Source organism: Colletes latitarsis, chromosome 10, assembly GCF_051014445.1.
Source record: "Colletes latitarsis isolate SP2378_abdomen chromosome 10, iyColLati1, whole genome shotgun sequence".
NCBI lineage: Eukaryota > Metazoa > Arthropoda > Insecta > Hymenoptera > Colletidae > Colletes > Colletes latitarsis.
Window position 1 is genome coordinate 10,781,149 of NC_135143.1, and position 18,874 is coordinate 10,800,022.

The following is an 18,874-nucleotide window of genomic DNA, read 5'->3' on the forward strand; positions in this document are numbered from 1 at the left end:
TTCAACGAAAACTTTTCATTCGTGTAATATACTGGTTAAGTTTAACCAAATACTTTAAGAGCACTCTGTATAAAGAAGGTAAATCGAGGAACACGATTACTTATGAATACCGAACATTAATACAAACGGAACGATTAACGGATATTAAAATGAACGGACCGCGGAGGGTATTATTCGATTGTTTATACAATCCTAGAACGTACAAGAAGTAAATGACACTAACAATGGTTCGCATTTAAATCATCTCTCGTAGCTATGGAAATTTATGACTGCTTCATAAATATCGAGTGCTCGTATAAATCGTGACGGAGTGCCATTAAAAACGCTTCGAAGCTTCGTTGAATTGAACTTCTCCACGGATTTTATTAAATATTTCCTCGACGGACCGCACAAAGCCTAAGTATTCAAATAGCAATTGATTCGTAGACATCAAAGGTAATTTACCGCATTCAAGAAACATCGCTGATGAAAGCTGTAATCTGCCTTTGGATTTATTCTATTTTATTCCGCGTAGCGGTTGTCTGCCCGATCGCGACGAGTGGAATATTCTATCGATAATACGTACTCATTCCGTTCATAATATTTTTCATAATGCCCGGTCGAACATTTTTCATCGGAGTATTAGCAACGAGACAAATCGCGAGACAAGGTTTGCGCAAGCAAAGACGACAGCGTAAAGAATGAGCGATCGGTATTTGAAGAAACTCCATCGAAAGGAACTGATACGAGTGATTAATAGCTCTAAACGGCATCTTCGATTGGTAAGCAACTTGCAAAATTACGCAAAAATTCAATTTGATTACTTATCACACGAATTATATTCTATGAGTTTGCAATCTCCTTAAAGCCACTACTTTTGAAGAGAAAATAAAATAATTGTGTTAATCCTCGATCGAGAAAAACACGACGAATAACAGCACAAGTTAAATTGCATTTTTTAACCCGCGTTCAGAGCATAGTCTTTCTATGTATAAAATGTTTGAGTGTTTCTGAAATTTTTTATTTGCACCGTTCTAATATTGTCCCTTTTGGCAAAATTTTCAAAACAAACAATAATGCGGGCGATACGAGATAACCCCGAATATCACTTTAGTCCATATCTCATGCTTCGAGTTCCCCTGAGTGTAACGTGGAAGTTTCTCGTAGAAATTTGATGCAGTTTGAAACAGCAGCAGATAACGGAAGAATTCGCGAGAACAAATCCAAGAGAAAGAAGCCACGAGAAACATTCGGGTTTTCAATTTCCCGAGTACACACGAGAGATGAAGAAGGTGTACCTTATACACATTCTTTGCAATTTTTGTCAAAGTATTGAACGTGCGATTTCTCTCTCTTAATTCGTTCGTTTTATCTTCCTCGCGATCCGGGAAATAGGCACTGCGGCAGTGGGTTTCGAAGAACGACATAATCATAATTTCAAACGTATAAAGATACTTCAAGACTTTATAGTAGCACGTTTTTTAAGAGTTCTCTAAATAATAAGAAGTTGTGGGAATGATTATGATTGCTAAATTACTAATAGGAGACAGAGTTGGGTAAATTTTATTTGAAATAAAAATAAAAAATAATTGCTTGAAATAATCCACTTTCACTGAACACAATCTTCGCCAAGACGCAATTTCGAAAATTCGAATAATTAATTTCACAATTATTTTAGAAGTGTCCAGACCTGATAGGAAATACAAGTTATCGTTAAATTATGCAACGAAGGGAAGGAAACTTAGGTATACGTAAAATTCAGTTCGATCGATGTCATAAAACTGTTTTCATTCAAATTTTTATAGAAAGTAGTACGAGTAAAAAGTGATCAAACTCCGCAGGCGGACAGTTAGCAGCAAGTCACGCGTTAAACCGTAATTCTAGCCAGCTTTATTGGTCGACCAACTGCCACCACGGTGGTCTAACCTGATGAGGTTACTGATGAGTCGACTAGGGGATTCGGGACTCTGCACTCAGGTCAACTCTATCAACCTCTTTAACCAGTTCACGTGGTGCCATTTAAGCTTGAGATCTTCTTGGCAGAGCCGCGAAAGATACCAAATCGAAAATAACTTTTTCGTGACACTTTTTCTAAAAATTTATTTTACTATTCCCGAAAAAAAAAAAAAAAACGAAGCCTCTCGAAGGACGAAACTCGACGATAAATTCCCCTGATTCAATCATAATTAAAATTATAAAAACGTCGAACCTTAACGAGGTAATTTCTATGCCACTCTCGTTGTTTTTTTTTTTTACTTGCGTGGAATTACATTTTGATGCAAACATTCACGAGGTAAGCACAAGTTCCCCGTTCCATCATATGTGGATACAATTTTGTACGCGAACGCGTCGTGCCTTATTGGTTTCTTATGTTAAACAAAACCATATATAATGGTACGCAACGTTTGGAAACGAAATTGTTGGATGCACGTGTCCTTTCGGAATTTCATACTATTCCTTTCTATTATTTACGACGTAACAGAGCACGCAGGGTAACGGGAGAAGAGAAGGGGAACGAGAGTCAGAGAGCATCGGAGTATATGGGGAAGAAAAGGACGGGTAGTGGCTTATGATAAAATCGAATTTTCTTCAGTCGGACGGAAAACAAACTAGCGGGAACAAAGAGAATACCTTCTCCTTCTGGCAGGAATAATTTTGTATCGACGACGTCTGCTGGCACAGTAGTTTTCCGACTGTTTTGAATAATTCACTGAGAAATCGCTTCGTTCCGGCGATACGTCATGCAATTTGTAACATTGCTCTGGAATTTCCTGGTATTACCGATTACCAGTTTGCAATTCGTTTTCTTTTCAAATTGAATATGTTCGTACGAAAATATAGACCCTGGTAGGAATATCCAATAAAATTTATGACCCTTAAATTTAAGTACCGTAGAAGAACGTTCATTATTCTAACAGGGTGGTAACAGAGAAACAAACTCGTTTCGGTAATCAATTTCTTGGATAATCACGATACATTAGAAGAAAATTCTTTTCACAAATGTCGTTTTTTAAATATTCTTTTTTTAAAAATGTTAAGGTTTAGATTTATACACTTATCAAAGTTGTACTATTCAAACATAATAAAAAGACGTATTATTATTATTATATATTACTGTAATGGCGGGGCATATGTACAGTTAAGGAAATTTTTCAAGGCGGCCTGTTTCAAGTAGAACACCCTGTATCATGGGATTGTCATATTAGAAACGGTCTATCGAATCGAGCATCCGGTTGTACAGACCGTGCATGTAAATCAGGGAGTCACGATCACTGGAACGAAACCTAAAAACCCATTTCTAAAGTGTTTCCACTCGAAGTACAGCCATTACATCGAGGATAGTGAATATTAAATTTAAGAATAATTTCATTTTAACTAAATATTAATGGAGTAAATACTTTGAAAGAAACGAAACATTTATCGTAAAAATGGAGTACAATTTATAGAATGCAGTCTTTTGCAGTGGATACAGTGATAGAGTAGTATAGTTTAAAATAAATAGAATCGCTGTTAACGGAATTAATAATGATAATAATACCATTCTCATATTTAAATCACACTTTCACAGATACATCAGCGAACAATGTGTTATTTCGTTGGTGCACGCGGTGGATGGAAGCAAGATTAAAACATCGTCCATGCGAAACGCGAATATGCATTTTTCTCGTATTAACTATAAAGAATGGGAGACACGACGTGTCCGTTTCAGTCGTAATTCATTTTATATTTCCTCTGTTTCCCCGTTAACCACTACATATGGCCAAGCGTCGTGATATTACAATACAAGCGTCCCGTGGCCGTGATTCGCAAAAGCATAACTAAATTTCCTACGGTCCTTAATTTTCGACTTTTTGTTTAACAATGTTTCTACAACGTAACATTTTGTGGATTCGTTCTCGAGTCTTTCTCTATTTCCGTGTTGCTGCGCCAGCTTTTTCTCATGGCGGGCTCGCGGTGTTCGGATTTCACCGAAAATTATTCGGTGTATACGGACTTGAAACCGAGCCAGAATTGTGCACGAACTTTCCCACGGGGAAGAGTAATTAATACTTGGTCTTACGGAATTTTCATAAAAATGTACTAATTCTAAACGTTGGAAGTCTTATAATCGTATCGAAATATATGTTTAATATTTTAGTGCAATTATGGCGCACGTAAAGAGAAGAAAAAATGCACCAAAATCGAATCACTAATTTTTTGCGCGTAATTAGTAGAAAAAAAAATAAGAACTCTAGTTTTGCCATAATCCGTGTAAAGAATTATCAGCAAAAAAATATTATTTTTAACACGTTGACTGCTATGCCAATTTTCTCTCTAGGGATATTCTCGATATTTTTCCAAATTATAGCGTAACGGTATTTATTTTGTAGTATTCCTAATGGCAATGACAGTAAAAAGTATACAAGTATTAAGATTCATTGTAAGCGTTTTAACACTAGAACCACCGACAATTGTGGTGTATTTATATTTGATATTTGAAGAAACGTATAATGCAATGAAAATAAATGCTTGTTCATTCTCTTATAGAAAAGTACAGTATTCAAAAATTCAATCAAGTACATTAGTAACAATTTTGTATTAGAAATTAGAAATGGGTCATTTTGACCGATTTGGTAGTTCCAGTATTAAAAACACCACGGTAGTAAACGTGTTAGAGTTAAAATAGTTACCATCGGTAGGTAAAAAGAGCGTGATATTTGAAACGGGGACAATTGCTTTTGAGACTCACTGTATTTTCTGTAGAATGGTCGATTGCTCCGTTATCGAGGGCTCGATTCTGCTGCGCAATGGCGTGGGCTCGTAGATTTTCCAGGATTTCGTAACCCAACAACGCAACTGCCGCATGACGCAATCCTCGAGCGTAGGACGTGCCCTGGCGCGCGAGCGGTGCGTGTTTAACCGCAAGCACGGACGTACACGCGTGTGTATTCACGTATTTCCGCCCGCATCCGCGCGCAAACTGAAACGAGGTGTGCCCCGAATAACGGCACCGCTATACGCCTCAAACACGCGCGGATATAAATAAGGTTTATGACGTCATCTCGAACAGCGGAGAGACTCGAATCCGTTTCATCCGTTGTTCCAGTTCCTTTCCCGTTTCTCCCTCGCTTCCTATTCTTTGTTCCATCACGTTCACCACCGCCACAGGCTTCCGGTACCGTCGGAATATTCCAAAACAGGCGTTTTAATTCCGCCGTCGACGGGATTCGAACACCACCTCTCTCTCTCTCTCTCTCTCTCTCTCTCTTTCTGTGTGTATCTCCTTAGTATTCTCGTCTCGCGGAAAATTGATTTCGTGCGGCTGATTTTTTACTTTACGACCTGTCAGGAAGAACAGCAACTGTGACCGAGAAAGAAATTTTGGGAAACAATTTCACGAAATACTAATAATATTTCAAGATTTAATTTATTAATTTGTCCCGGTATACTCGTCAAATATATTCGTTCGTGATATTAGATAGTAAATGTTTATCACGACCATCGCAGCCGTAATTAATTTGTTCGAGTATGGAGATCGTAGAGACTTTGGTCCGGGTTACGGTACCTTAATGAACCGACATATATGTATAGCAAGTGTCACTTGACCCTTTCTTTGTCTGGCCGCTCGAGGATGATTCGAAACTCGTGCCCACAACTGTTTAACCATTACTACACTGTGAAGATTATCGAGTAAATATTCAGGGAGAGAATGGGGTAAAAATTACCCTCGAGTCGGACAACTCTGGAACGACATCATAGAATTTTTCCAGTGAAACCTACAAATTCCAACAATAATAAAATTCTCTCTGTGAAGTAAACAAAAAAAAAAAAAATCTTTATGTTATCTATTATTTGAATAATATTTTGCCCGCCTCTGTTGTCTGAAGATATTGTTCCATACGTTACGATTATAAAGATACGCGTTCTAAAATAGTTCTTTATAATTTGAACATGTGGTGGCAAGCGTAGAGATATCATCGGTTAAATTTAGAAAAAGTTACCGCAGATATGTTCCTTCTAGCAGTTCATCGAACTCCCCGTATCTAAACACGTGAAAACAGTTTGGGCCTAATACACGCTTCCAGCAATTTTACGAGTTATCCTTTCTCTTTGCATATCGAGTTATTAGATCAGAAATCTTGTATCGTCGAGATAGGACAAATTTAAAACTAATCCTAAGCGTTCTACGAAGCCTATGCAAAAATTCGACGATTTGTAATGTAAAATATATTTGTGGTAATCTTCTCGAGTTTCGTAGTCTGACTCGTGGTATCGTGAATCATAAGAAATAAACGCTGGATAACGCAAATATAGTTTTGACAACTATGCTCTGTATCTCGAGTTTAAACGGTTTTCGTGCGATATACGTCGGTAAAAAAAAAAAAAACGAATATTCCAGTGCTAATGCGAGTCGTGAATGTCGCCACGAACGAACCAGTGAAAATCATGATTGTTATTTTTACCTCTGCGGCTTCTCGTTCCTACTTATTCGGTACGATTACGCGGAATCTAATTTCCTACAGAACCAGTTTCATTCTATAAAAGCGCTCTCGATTGCCGGAGGAAAAAGGACTGATACGGAAACGATAACAATTTCGATAGAACGCGGACAATCGGCGACTAGTTGCCAACGAGATAACCTCTTAATTAACGCTGTAATTAAGGTTAAAGATTTTCAACGACATTACCGAAATAACGGATGTTAATTGTTTTACAGAAATCAGTTGCGTTCTAAAGAGCGCGATATGATAAATAAGTTAAGGGAAAGGTACCCATAATTGTATTTACGTGTACCAGTAGATGATTAAAAAAACGTTCTTAACAGCGATACTGTCAAAACGAAAGCAGTCTCATTAAATATCGCTGAATATTTACAGTACATCGTTAGATATCTAACTTTAATTAATTATAATTATAATATTTCGCACGTATCGTTAGATCTATTTGAAATTTTAAATTAATTAAACTAGCGTTTGTCTTATAAATTACAAATTTTTCTACCTTCCCGATTTTACTTTCGCAAGAAGCGACGACTCGATTATTTACGTTTATATTAGAATATTGCTATCGCCGTTCTATTTTAGTCAATCGTGTTTATTGACGATGTAAAATATCAATTAGAGTAAAATAATTTGATTTAATGTCTTGGTTAAATGACGCACTAATTGAATAGAGACGCAATTTCCTGTACGTTTGTCGATAACAATTACTGCGTTTTCGCGTCGTAATTGGAAACATTCATTTTCGAAAATGTGCATTAAATATGAATGATTAAAACTAATGAAATCGATTACTATACGGGATGGCGTCGAATGATTTGAGACTCTGGCTATTTCACCGACATTTTTAATCGTTAATTAATTACGAAATTCAATTCAATTAATTTCTGTTATTATATTTATCGAAAATTCGAACGACGATAGTGCAATCGAACTGTAATCGCAAGCGTGAAACGTGTCAATTTAATTAAGGACGAGATATTGACAATGGAATGTCTTATGATTAAGAAAACTAAATAAAAAAAGGATTGTTTGTATGGTAGGCTTATCTAAACTCGTAAAATGTTATCCAGCCACATGACATAACCAAGGACAAGCAACTCGTAACACTGTGACAATAATATAAAGTGCACGTTGAAGGTTCAATTATTAATGGCCAGATACGTTGATGGCCAAAGAACGTCAGATCTGATTCACGATTTTACAGACGTAATCGTCACATCCGTTGGGTAACGCGTTAAAAGTGTTTAAATGTTTACTAATGGGCACTGTACTCCATACTAAAGAGGAAAATCATTGCAGGAAAGAATCATCTTCGATATAAATCGATTAAAATTTTCATTAATAAAATCGCGACGTGTAATAGGATAAAATATTTCGTTGTTTTCGATACGCGCATAAAATATGCCATTCATTTACACCAAGATTTACTAGAGAATAATTCATCGATAAAGCAATTAAAATGCTCGTTCCGAGGAATTTTCGATTGGAATTTCCGCGCAGATTGCCCAGTAAAAATTGTATAATGCTTCAAAATAAATTATATACACTTTCGAAATTTTACTGTATTAATTAATTGACTTTTTACTTCGCAACGGGGTTAGAGAAAGTTCTAAGAAAATGAAAAATTGCTCCGTTTCTACGATCTTGAACGCTAGTTCAAGATATGAGAAATAGAAAGTGTATTAAACAAGAAAAAGGAAACAATAGTGATGCTTCAATATGTAATGCATACAATGCTAATTTCTCGGTAGATTATATATTGTCTCATAAATAAAGCATTTGGGAATATTCCAAAACTAATTCAATTATTAAAGAGAAACTTTTCTTCGTAGTTTGGCACGTTACCTTAAACAAATTGCTATTTCCTTGAAAGGACTCGCCCTCGTAGAATCTGATTTTCATTCAGCGAATAACGCAACGATATTTTTCCTCGCGTTTCTTACTCCAGCTTTTTCTGTAACAGCTAAACCGACAGCCAGATGGTGTACGCGCAAGAGGCCAGTGTCATAAATTATTCTTAAGTGCCAAACAGCCTTGTGTTAAGTAACGTATACACGCAGCCAGAATATTCCTCCAATAAACGGAGCTCTGTGCTCAAATTCCGTGAATTCAATGCTCATGAAACAGCATACCAACGGGAACGCATAAATTTCAAATTTCGCGCGTACCTCGAAGACAGTCGTGCGTTTCGAGAGTATCTTCGGCTTTCCGAACGCATTAAACGCTATATTCCATTAACACTTAATGAAATATTTATTTCGAGCGCTGTTTTACACATTGGCCCACCAAATATTGTAGAGTGTAGCCTATATTTGTGAACCGGTACAATATTCGTTCGGTATGTGATCGAATTTTTCCCTCGGTAACTGAACTCGAATCATCCCCCACCACCAGTCGATTCACGCGGTCAGCAACCGCCAGGAATAACAAGATACGCGAATAGAATCAAATTTTATTAATGAAAATAAAAATCTTACCACTTATGGGGTGGATAAAATAGCTGGAAATTGTACAAGGAATTTTTGTAACACTTGTAAAAGAGAACCTTATTTTTGTTTAACGTGATTCGATACAATTCATTAAAATTATTACTGTGATATTCTGTCGCGAAGTTATTAAAGAGATATCGTGTCTAATATGGTTCTTATATCATAGACACTCGTCGTATCTAGGTTACATGTATCAGAATTCATTCTCAAACCGCAATGATACTTATATAGGGTGATTTTATGATATTGGTATAAGATATACTCTTTTATATAGGTACGAATCATGGAAAACGTAATACTTTACGAGACATTTCACGTTGGAAAATTATTTTCTTCCATTACGTGCTCAAACGATTTTACCATTTCAGAATAAATATTTTTCTACACGCTTCTTTACATTTTTCATTATATTTTTAAATTATGTAGCAGTTAAATCCAAGCAATTAGTCAGTAATTCCACCTTGTACGAAATTAATTCCAACAAAAAGATTGGAAATATTCATTTCGTCTTTCGCGTATTTCTCCGTACAGTTTCATTACATTTTTAAGTTCTGCAGCAGTTACATTCGAGTTATTGGTTTAATAACCATTAATCCAAACAAAAAGTTACGACTACGCTGTATCTTTTGCGAAATCTCGGAAATTACTTGCAACGAGCCGGTTAAAATTGGATAGAATCATCGACTTGGACGTTGCACGAGAACAACAAAAATCGTTCGATTTAACAAACAAGGTTTCCTATGCATTCGTGGAATTGTTAATCCATCAGACGTGCGAATACTCTGTTTACGTGTATTTTTTTTTCGAACGAATAAACACTCATAAAAAGTTTGTATCACGGATCAGTTTCCATTTCATCTCCGTCGGACGAGGATTACGATCTGGTTAACGGTCTACGGTTTACGCGCTTTCCGACGAGATTACCGTCGTTTATGGCAGCGTAACCGGTTGTGATGCGCGCTGACGATTAATTACAATGTACGCTACAAGAAATTATTACTTAAGAAATCACTCCGCTATTACTCCACGTTAATGCCCGATTATCTGGATTTATCGCGTAATTCAATTAACAGCGTTCAGCACGAATAATTAGACCGCATGGCGGTATCATTGATGTCGAATTTCTTGTCGTTACATTGATGGCGCTGTAGCCAGGAATTATTAATCCAATTAAACGGTTTCGAAGCCAATTATCTTCGCAAACTTCGTCCAGGGACGACACAAACCTCGAAAAAGTGTTCCTCCAGCGAAGATCGAAACGACTCGTGCGCTGTGAGCAAACCGTGCAGCCCTTTGTTTCCAAATTCAGTTGTTAAACAAAAAGAAGAACGAGAAAACAAAAATAATTAGGAAACCTACGTTTGCTTCTTAAGCGAACAAATTAACTACAAAGTTATTTTTCGTGTTCGGCCACCCCTGGGGAAAATTTTAATGGGGGATTCTAGAGGTCAAAATAAGACGAAAATCAAGAACACCAATTTGTTGATGAAGGCTTCGTTAAAAAGTTATTAACAATTAAATTAAAAAATTTCAAATCGTTCTGGAAAAATTATTTTCGGTTGCGGGGGTCAATTACAATCATTTTTTATGGATAGATACACCCCCGAAATCCTATTCAGTTTCGAGAAAAAAATTCGGGAACGTGTGAAGTTTTTCGACAAAATTAAAAAATTTCAAATCGTTCTAAAAAAATTATTTTTGATTCCAGGGACAAATTATAATCATTTTTGGTCAATAGACATACCCTCGAAATCCTAACCATTTTCGAGAAAAAAATTCCTTACCGAAAATATAATTTCTGGCCAGAAATGTCTGCCCGAATTTTCATGCGAATCTTTAAAACGTCATAACTTCTGAATGGATTGGACGATTTTAATGTTTAAAAAAGCAAACTACGCGTATTTTGATGGAGAATATGTACAAATCGCAAAAATATTCGAAAAGTTGGTCCCTGACCTCGCAAAATGAGAAAAACCCCATAAAAATGGTCCAATTTTCAAACAGCCATAACTCGTACAATTGTGAATATATTTCAATGAAACTTTTTTCTGAAGTAGAGCTCATGGGTACCTACAGAAAAGTATTAGACAACTTTTCTGTAGGGCGTCAAACAAAATTACTAAAAATGAAAAATGAATTTTTAAGAAAAATCGACAGGGGGTAGTAGGGTGCCTAAATTTTTCGGCGAAAAAAAAAATTTCAAATCTTTCTGGAAAAATTATTTTCAGTTGCAGGTGTCAAGTACAATCATTTTTGGTGAATAGACATACCCCTGAAATCTTGCGCATTTTCGAGAAAAAAATTCAGTACTGGCGAAACTTTAAACGTTAATAACTTCTTAACAAAGCCACCATCAACAAATTGATATTCTTGATTTTCGTCTTATTTTGGTCTCTAGAATCTCCCATTAAAATTTTTTCCAGGGGTGGCCGGACAAAAATATGGCCGAACCCTGTATATCAAACGAATCGTTGCCAGGCGTGGATTTAAAGGGGCCATTCTACTTTATAGGCAAGAAAAATACATGTTTCTTTATGATTTTTTTTTGTGGACTATTAAAGAGCGATTAATTTCGGGTTTTATGGATATATTTATTATATATTCAACTATATTTACGAATTTTTGCAACACATAGTATCTATTGATTACGCTGTTTTTGTTGATCAACGAACAACAGTTTTTACGAACGAAATCCAAAAACCAAAGATATTCTTAATATAGATAAGTTAAAAATGGCAAAATGGCAGCTATTTTACGAAAAAATACTGAATATTTTCATATATTTGGTTGTTGTTTTGTTAATAAAAGAAAAAGTATTGCACATATATCGCAATTATCCTAGTTCATGCCATAGAGAGACCAGTTCTAAAGATACTCTATGAATTTGACGCTGATATCTTGAATGGTTTTCATGTTATCGTCTACGCAGTGCCGAAAAATGTACTTTCGAGAAAAATAGCTTTAAAGTTTCACGTTCAGTTGTTATATCTGCGCGTGGTACGTTTCAGCAGGCTATAACTTCGTTAGTTTTCTGAATTTCAATTTAATATTTGGTAGATATATTTTCGAGGCTACATACTAAAAGAAAATGCAAAAAAAAATTCAATTTTGTTAATCCCACAAAGTAGAAAGACCGCTTAATGCTGGTTTGTGCCATTTGGTTCAACTTTCCTCCATTTATATTAGCTGCTTAGCTTCTCGTTTGTATTAGTTACTTCACAGATGTACAATTATTTTTAATTGTTAGTATACATAGAGAACATTAACTTCGTCGATAAATTCGCGTCTCAGCTTTCCTTTACCGCTCCTTTTCTAATATTCATATTCTTTCTACTGTAAGTAGTTTTCTTCCGGATCCAACAATCTTCCCTTTGCGATATCCAATTACAATAGCTAAATCCTACGACGATGAAAATCCTCTTTTCCTGCTAAGTGCCGCCTGTTCCTCGCGGTATGTTAATACTTACAGTACGCGCTTAGGATTAAGCAGGAATATTATCTGTTTAAATACTGACGTCGACGTAGAACCAACTGTCCGTTATTTTTAAGATTTTAATCTATCGATTTATATAACGATATTTTTTTGTTTCTTTGAAACTTTGATTTCAGACAATTGTAAACTACAGAAAATTTGTCTTAGTACTTACTCTTGTGATCTCACTAAAATTCGCGTTTCGCGACAGAATCAATTGTTTTAGTTCAACGGTGAAAACTCCTGCGACCCATATATCGATCGTGCGATAGTCAAAGCGTTAAACATTGTCGATCAAGGTTTCTGTTTTGTAAAAAAACACGTTTACTGACTCTACGTAACAAATACTCTGCTCCTAAGTATCACGCAATACGGCGTCCCTTTTATCGCACGCATTACACAGTTTCAGTCGAATTTCTAAACCAATGTACGCGCGATAGTTGCACAGCGAACGAATACCCGAGTGAAAAACGACCCGTACCAGCGGATCCCGGAACGACATCCTTCAGTTCCGATTAATTCTCTAACTGGAAACGTTACGCGTAACAATAATTCATGTTCCACGAAAACGTGATCCAGGAAACATTGAAACATTTATCGAACTATCGTACGGCGGTGGAAATAGAGGTCCACTCGACTGGTTCCTTCCCCGAAAAAAGGTTTGCAACAACTGTTCGCCCGTTTCCTGCTGGAAACTAATGGTCGCAGGGAAGTAACGTCACGCATGACGTTTTACAACGACACAGTTAGTTATGACACGTTTCTCCTCTCCATTCTACCGAGCGTTATGCGCTCCGGGCGAAGAATCGACAGTTTGACGGATCGATGACCCGAGCGATCGGGTCGATCGACGCGCATAGATTCACGCGACAGAATTGTACGGAGGCGCGAAGGGCCCATTATTTATGAGGGCGTAAATCAGGATCGAGCGCCGATCCGGCGGATCGATCACACGTCAAACCGCCAACAACCACGCCGGGTTCCCCTTTCTCGAGGAAACACTGACGAGACCCTCCCACGCGTAACGCGCCTATCATCGTCCGTGCCGACCACGAGACGCGAAGCTCCGACTCGCTGTTGCGTTTCGGCCACCTTTTATCCAGAGAATCGTCTGAAAGTTACGTAAGGAAAAGATCGAGGGAGATCCGTCGAAGGCTGCATTTGCATTTTTCTTGATCTCCGTTTCGTACGTACGGAAACTTCGACCCTCGAACCGAGATTTATCTGGATTTACCTAAGACTTACGGCGACTCACCGACTCGTTCAAATAAAACTGACATGTTTATTCGTCCTGGCTTTCCACGGTATCCCTGTTCTTAGAGGGACGTTCAACGGAGTAGTGACAAATCGATGCTAAAATATTGTTTGTTCGATGAACGATATAATTTTTCTACCTTTCGTTACTAACTCCTTCTCGACGAAGCCACTGTTGCACGTTATACGTTTAAACTTCTATTATTTTTGTAGGTTAACGCTTCAAATATTCTGTTTTAATAGCTTACCAGAATCATGAATAATCTACGGATGTCCGACTTCTAAGTTCATTTGGTACCTGAAACAAACACAGAAAATCCATGATTTTAATATAGAAATTTCTTCTCAGAAAAGATTTAGTTTAATTTTCTGTTACAATTGTTATTGCTTCAATTTAGTCTAGGATCGCTACTTTTAATATTTTTATTTTACTCTTTCTCAAACCTGGTGTTGGTAGTAAAAATTTCAATAAAGTGACTTTATCTTCTATCAGATTCAATTAGACATTTTTGTTTCTTAAATTCCCAAAGAAGGTACAATAACTATCGTTTTTGTTCAATCGATGATCGAACAAAATTATATCATATATGTTAACAGATTTTACAGAATTTTTTAACCGGAATATCCATTTTATCTATCGAACGTTAAAAACTTGGAGTAAAATTCGTTCGTTGTGCTCAACTGCGCTGTTCGAAGGGAATTGAAATACACAAAGAAAGAGGATGAACGTAACAGAATGCTTGGAACTGTAATGCGTCCTTAAGCGCGTGATGTACCAATCAGGGCGTGTTAAATTAAACAAGAAAAAAGTTTTATTGGATCGAATTGATATTTATTACGGTTACTCCATCGTGGAAACGTTTAATTGAGTTACATCGCGCGTACAGTTAGATCGCGATTTAACGTCGGATAATGACGTAATAATTTTGTACAACGTGCACTACGATTTATCGTCAGTGCACCATAATAAACGACGGCGATCTCCGGATAAGGTACGTAAACCGGAGATCGTTAACTCGTCTTCGAGGAAAATTAAATGAACGTCGATTCGATTTGCGAGCTTTTTTGCGAGCGTTTGTATCCAACGAACGTTTAAAATATATTTTTACGCTCGAACCGTCAAACCAAGTGGAACGACGTTATTGCATTGCGCTTTCTTGCCGTTTCGAAAACACGTTACACGAATATCAGTGTAATGGCAATAGTAAATACCCTTTTACGTTCAGTTAGAATCTTTTAATGCACTCAAATTACATTCATGAAATGGGAGTTTTGTAGAGGGTTGTTTCAGCCCCTAAATATAATAATTCGTACCTTACTTTAAGTATTTCTTATATTTTTGCATATTAAGTATATTATTTCGTTTTATTCAACTTTATTTCTGACACGGTCCAACAACGTTTCAAATCTTCTACTCTTTTGTTTTAGTTAAATTTCTTTAAGAAACGTACGAAATCGATAATAAATGACCAACACAGATATTATTATATCGTTCGATAGAGTAACTTCTCGAAAGCGTATATCTTCGATGTTTATTTGCAGCGATTAATTACGAATTCTCTTTAATTCACAAGTCGATAACAAAGCTTTAATACAATGTTTTCGATGACCTTTTATTCGAAAAGAAGGAATACAATGGACTTATTAAAAAGTCGTAATACAAATTATCATCCACGCAGAAAGGTTTTTGAAGCGACGTTGCGGTAATTAACCGTTCTCAACGTTTGTGTGCTTTCGTTGATACGAAATAAAATCATATTATTATGCATTGTAAAACAGAGTCGATGATAAAGGACATGGTGCAGTGAAAATTTGCTTTTGAACATAAATAATTGCATAGCGGAAACGGAGGAAAAACAGGATCTAAGCTATGGTAAAAATTAGACAAACTACTGGGTAAATGAACGATCCGGCGGCGTGTTTGAATACAGAGGAGGTTTAATACCATTATAACTTGGCTGTCCCTTTAACTTTACGCGCCACATAAAACTATGATCACAGGCCGTTACATAGTCATCATCGTCAGACGCTGAGGTAGCGGAATCAACCTTATCCTCCATCTTAACTGCCTTCGAAAACATTAATCAGCCTCCATTCTACACGGTAAAATTTTATTCCCTTCTCGAAATGTTATTCCTCACCGACCCAAATGTCGTCGGATCAACGGATAATGCTGTGGCCTATTCCCTCTGTCTTTCTTCATCCTGATTAAAAGCGACCAGGACGCAACGACCGGGGTACAGCTGTTCGGATTTCGGTTGTGCCTTCCTCCATCGCATTTTCCTCGATAAAACACGCCTCAGGTCCTTCCGGTCTCTGCTCAGGACACACACCAACAACATTTTACCAGGGCAACACCTGTCCCTAACAGGTGACGAGTTTGATTGTACCGTTGCCACGTCCACGTGTTCTTATGGAACCATTTTAGATCAGCCGTATGGAAATGTCTGTGCTCGTGTTTCTATTCTTTTTTTCTTTACCTCAACTGTGTATTGTAATCGAAAATAACCGATGGTCGTTAAAATGTTAATGCCTTTTGGAACAAGGAATGCAAGGAGTCACAACTCTTCATTTTCTGCTGCTTATTTTATTCAATTTTACTTTTTTCTTTCTTATTTTCTATCTTGTATTCATAATTTCTTTTTATCGCGCAATTCCAATCTCGTACTGTTTATAAATTTATTAGCCTACAGCTTGCTTCTCCTACAATAAAACTAAATTACTGTATTTGCTACTTAGAAAACGCTTCCTTTAAGTAAGTACACATAATTTATATCTGAACTTTGCCCACCTCGAACGAATTAAAAGTAATTTGTAGTATGAATAATAAGTGTACTTTGTGTACTTGTACTTCGTTCTGATGACTTTTTTGCCGAGTGTCTTATTTATGCAATCGATTAATGTTGTAGTTTCTTATTGTGATGACTCAAAGTTCAGAATGCAGTATGGTATAAAATGTTTCGAGACTTTATTTTGGTTGGAAAAGCGACGTTAATATAAACTGTTACATAACGAAACGAAAACCAGGATACCCAAGAATATAATATTCGCATTGAATAAGTTAGATGACACGAAGCATAAAACAGTCGTAGAGGAAAAGAGAGAAAAAGTTGACAGTTATAGATGTTGTTAAACGCGTGAGTTATTGCATCGTGCGTTCCAAAGTGTCCGACATTCTGTCAGTTTTGAATTTTTGAAGTATCGTACGCCAGGCTGAACCACGCCATTCAGTCGTGTGGGTGACCCTCCAATTATATTTCGACTACCATTATATTCGCGAACACAATGTGAGCAGGATCCCTGCCTAATGAGACGAGGTTGACAGCGAAAAACAATAAATCTATCTTCGCGGTACTTGCGGTAATTATTCTTAAAAGTCCTGTTACGTCGGAAGGACTTCAGCTATCACGCCAGGGAAAACCCCTGTTACCACGTTGAATGTAATTTTCCATTTTTATTCTTATTTGCGAATTCCCGCTGTCGAGTTCGCGGAGCCGCTTTGAAAAACAAATTATTTGAAAATCCCGGCACATATTTGGTTTCGTTGGAAAATCCCCGTGTTAGGAAATATATTCTGATAGAGAACGACATTATCTTCTGGATCTTGGTAAATCGAAAGTGGAAGGATTTTGATGACGGTAGAAAAAGAAGCTGGCGAGAACGCGTTGGTGAAGATTGCTTAGAATGAATGAAGATTCACAAATTCTAAATTTGATACTACAAAGTATAAAAAAACATATTGATTTGGAGCCTTATTCTTTGAGTACAGATTGTTTGGATATTCGAAAAGAATCTCCGTGAACTGAGTTTCATTAAAAACGCGACTTTTCCTCGTTTTATATGGGTTAACTAAAATATCGTCGAGTCTAAATAATCGAAAAAACCGAACTGTTTTGTACCGTTACGTACAGAAAGCTTTGATTCGTTTAACGTCTAAAACGGCGTACTTTTATTAGCCTCGTAGAGCCTGCTTTTTGCTCCGGATACTTAGCCTCGTAAAACACGGTTTCGCGGTACGCGAGATTTTATAGGAACCCCAATCGGCCGTATTATGCTAGGATTACCTGTATTTTGAAGTCGTCGCGGCTTAATAAATTCCACGAAACGATTAACCGTGCCGGAATCAAGCTATATTAGTTTGTCGCGGGCGTCGCTGTAGGTAAATGCCGCAGGTAAAAAGTAAACTACGCGTTAAAGCGAGCGTCGTGCAGAAAGAAGATAATAAAAATGTATAAGGCATCGGCGCCGGAGTACAAGTGTTCGTAACGCAACGTGGGTGTTGTCTGCAAGGACACACGGACGCGCCTCGTGTAATTCCACTCGAGTTACGAAGAAGAGGAAGGAAAAAAAAAATAGTATCTCGTATCGCGATATCTCGCGCAGAGGCGGACTGCCAGAGGAGTAAGAACTTCTGGGTCTCGATTTACGGATACTTAAAACACACCCACGAGTATAGTGTTCTACCGGCGTTAAAGGAAAAATTCTCGGTGTCGATTCTTGACTGACCTTGCGTCTCGTTAGATTCTAATTCGATCGATTTCGCGAATTATTTCACCCTTGTGGTACTTGACTTCTGGCTCGCCGTTTAAGACCTTTTTATAGATTCTTGAAATATCGACAAATTCTCGTTTTCATAGGAAAAATTAAAAATAAAAAGGTTTTAAAGATTTAATTGAAAGCTACTGGTAAAATTTTGGTACGAAGACTTTGAAAATTGTACATAGAACTATTCGTTCAAAGTTATTGACGCTACATCGACAACAAGTCGTAATTGTAATGAATGAAATAGCAGAATAGTTGGGACGAGCTCCATCGTCACCCACATTTGCTCCATTTAATTTTTTCGTTTTTTTTTCCTGCGCCATGTAATTCAACCTTGTAGCGCTTTTTTTTCTATCTCGAACCGTTCTAGTGACACGGCCCGAACCAGCTGCGTGGGACACCCTATACATGAATATTTATCGTCGCGCTGAATTCATCACAAGTTAATATACTGAATAATGGGAAAATAAAACAGGACATTCCTGGCACTATGAATGCGAAATTACGTTGAAATATAATTTTCTCTCGCAATTTTCGTTACGCATTATACTACCTATAAAAATATATTCATAGGTACCGTCGATATTGAATTAAGCATTTCTACGTACAAATGATTCTTTATTGTCTTGTTATGGCACGGTTTTTGATTTAATCAC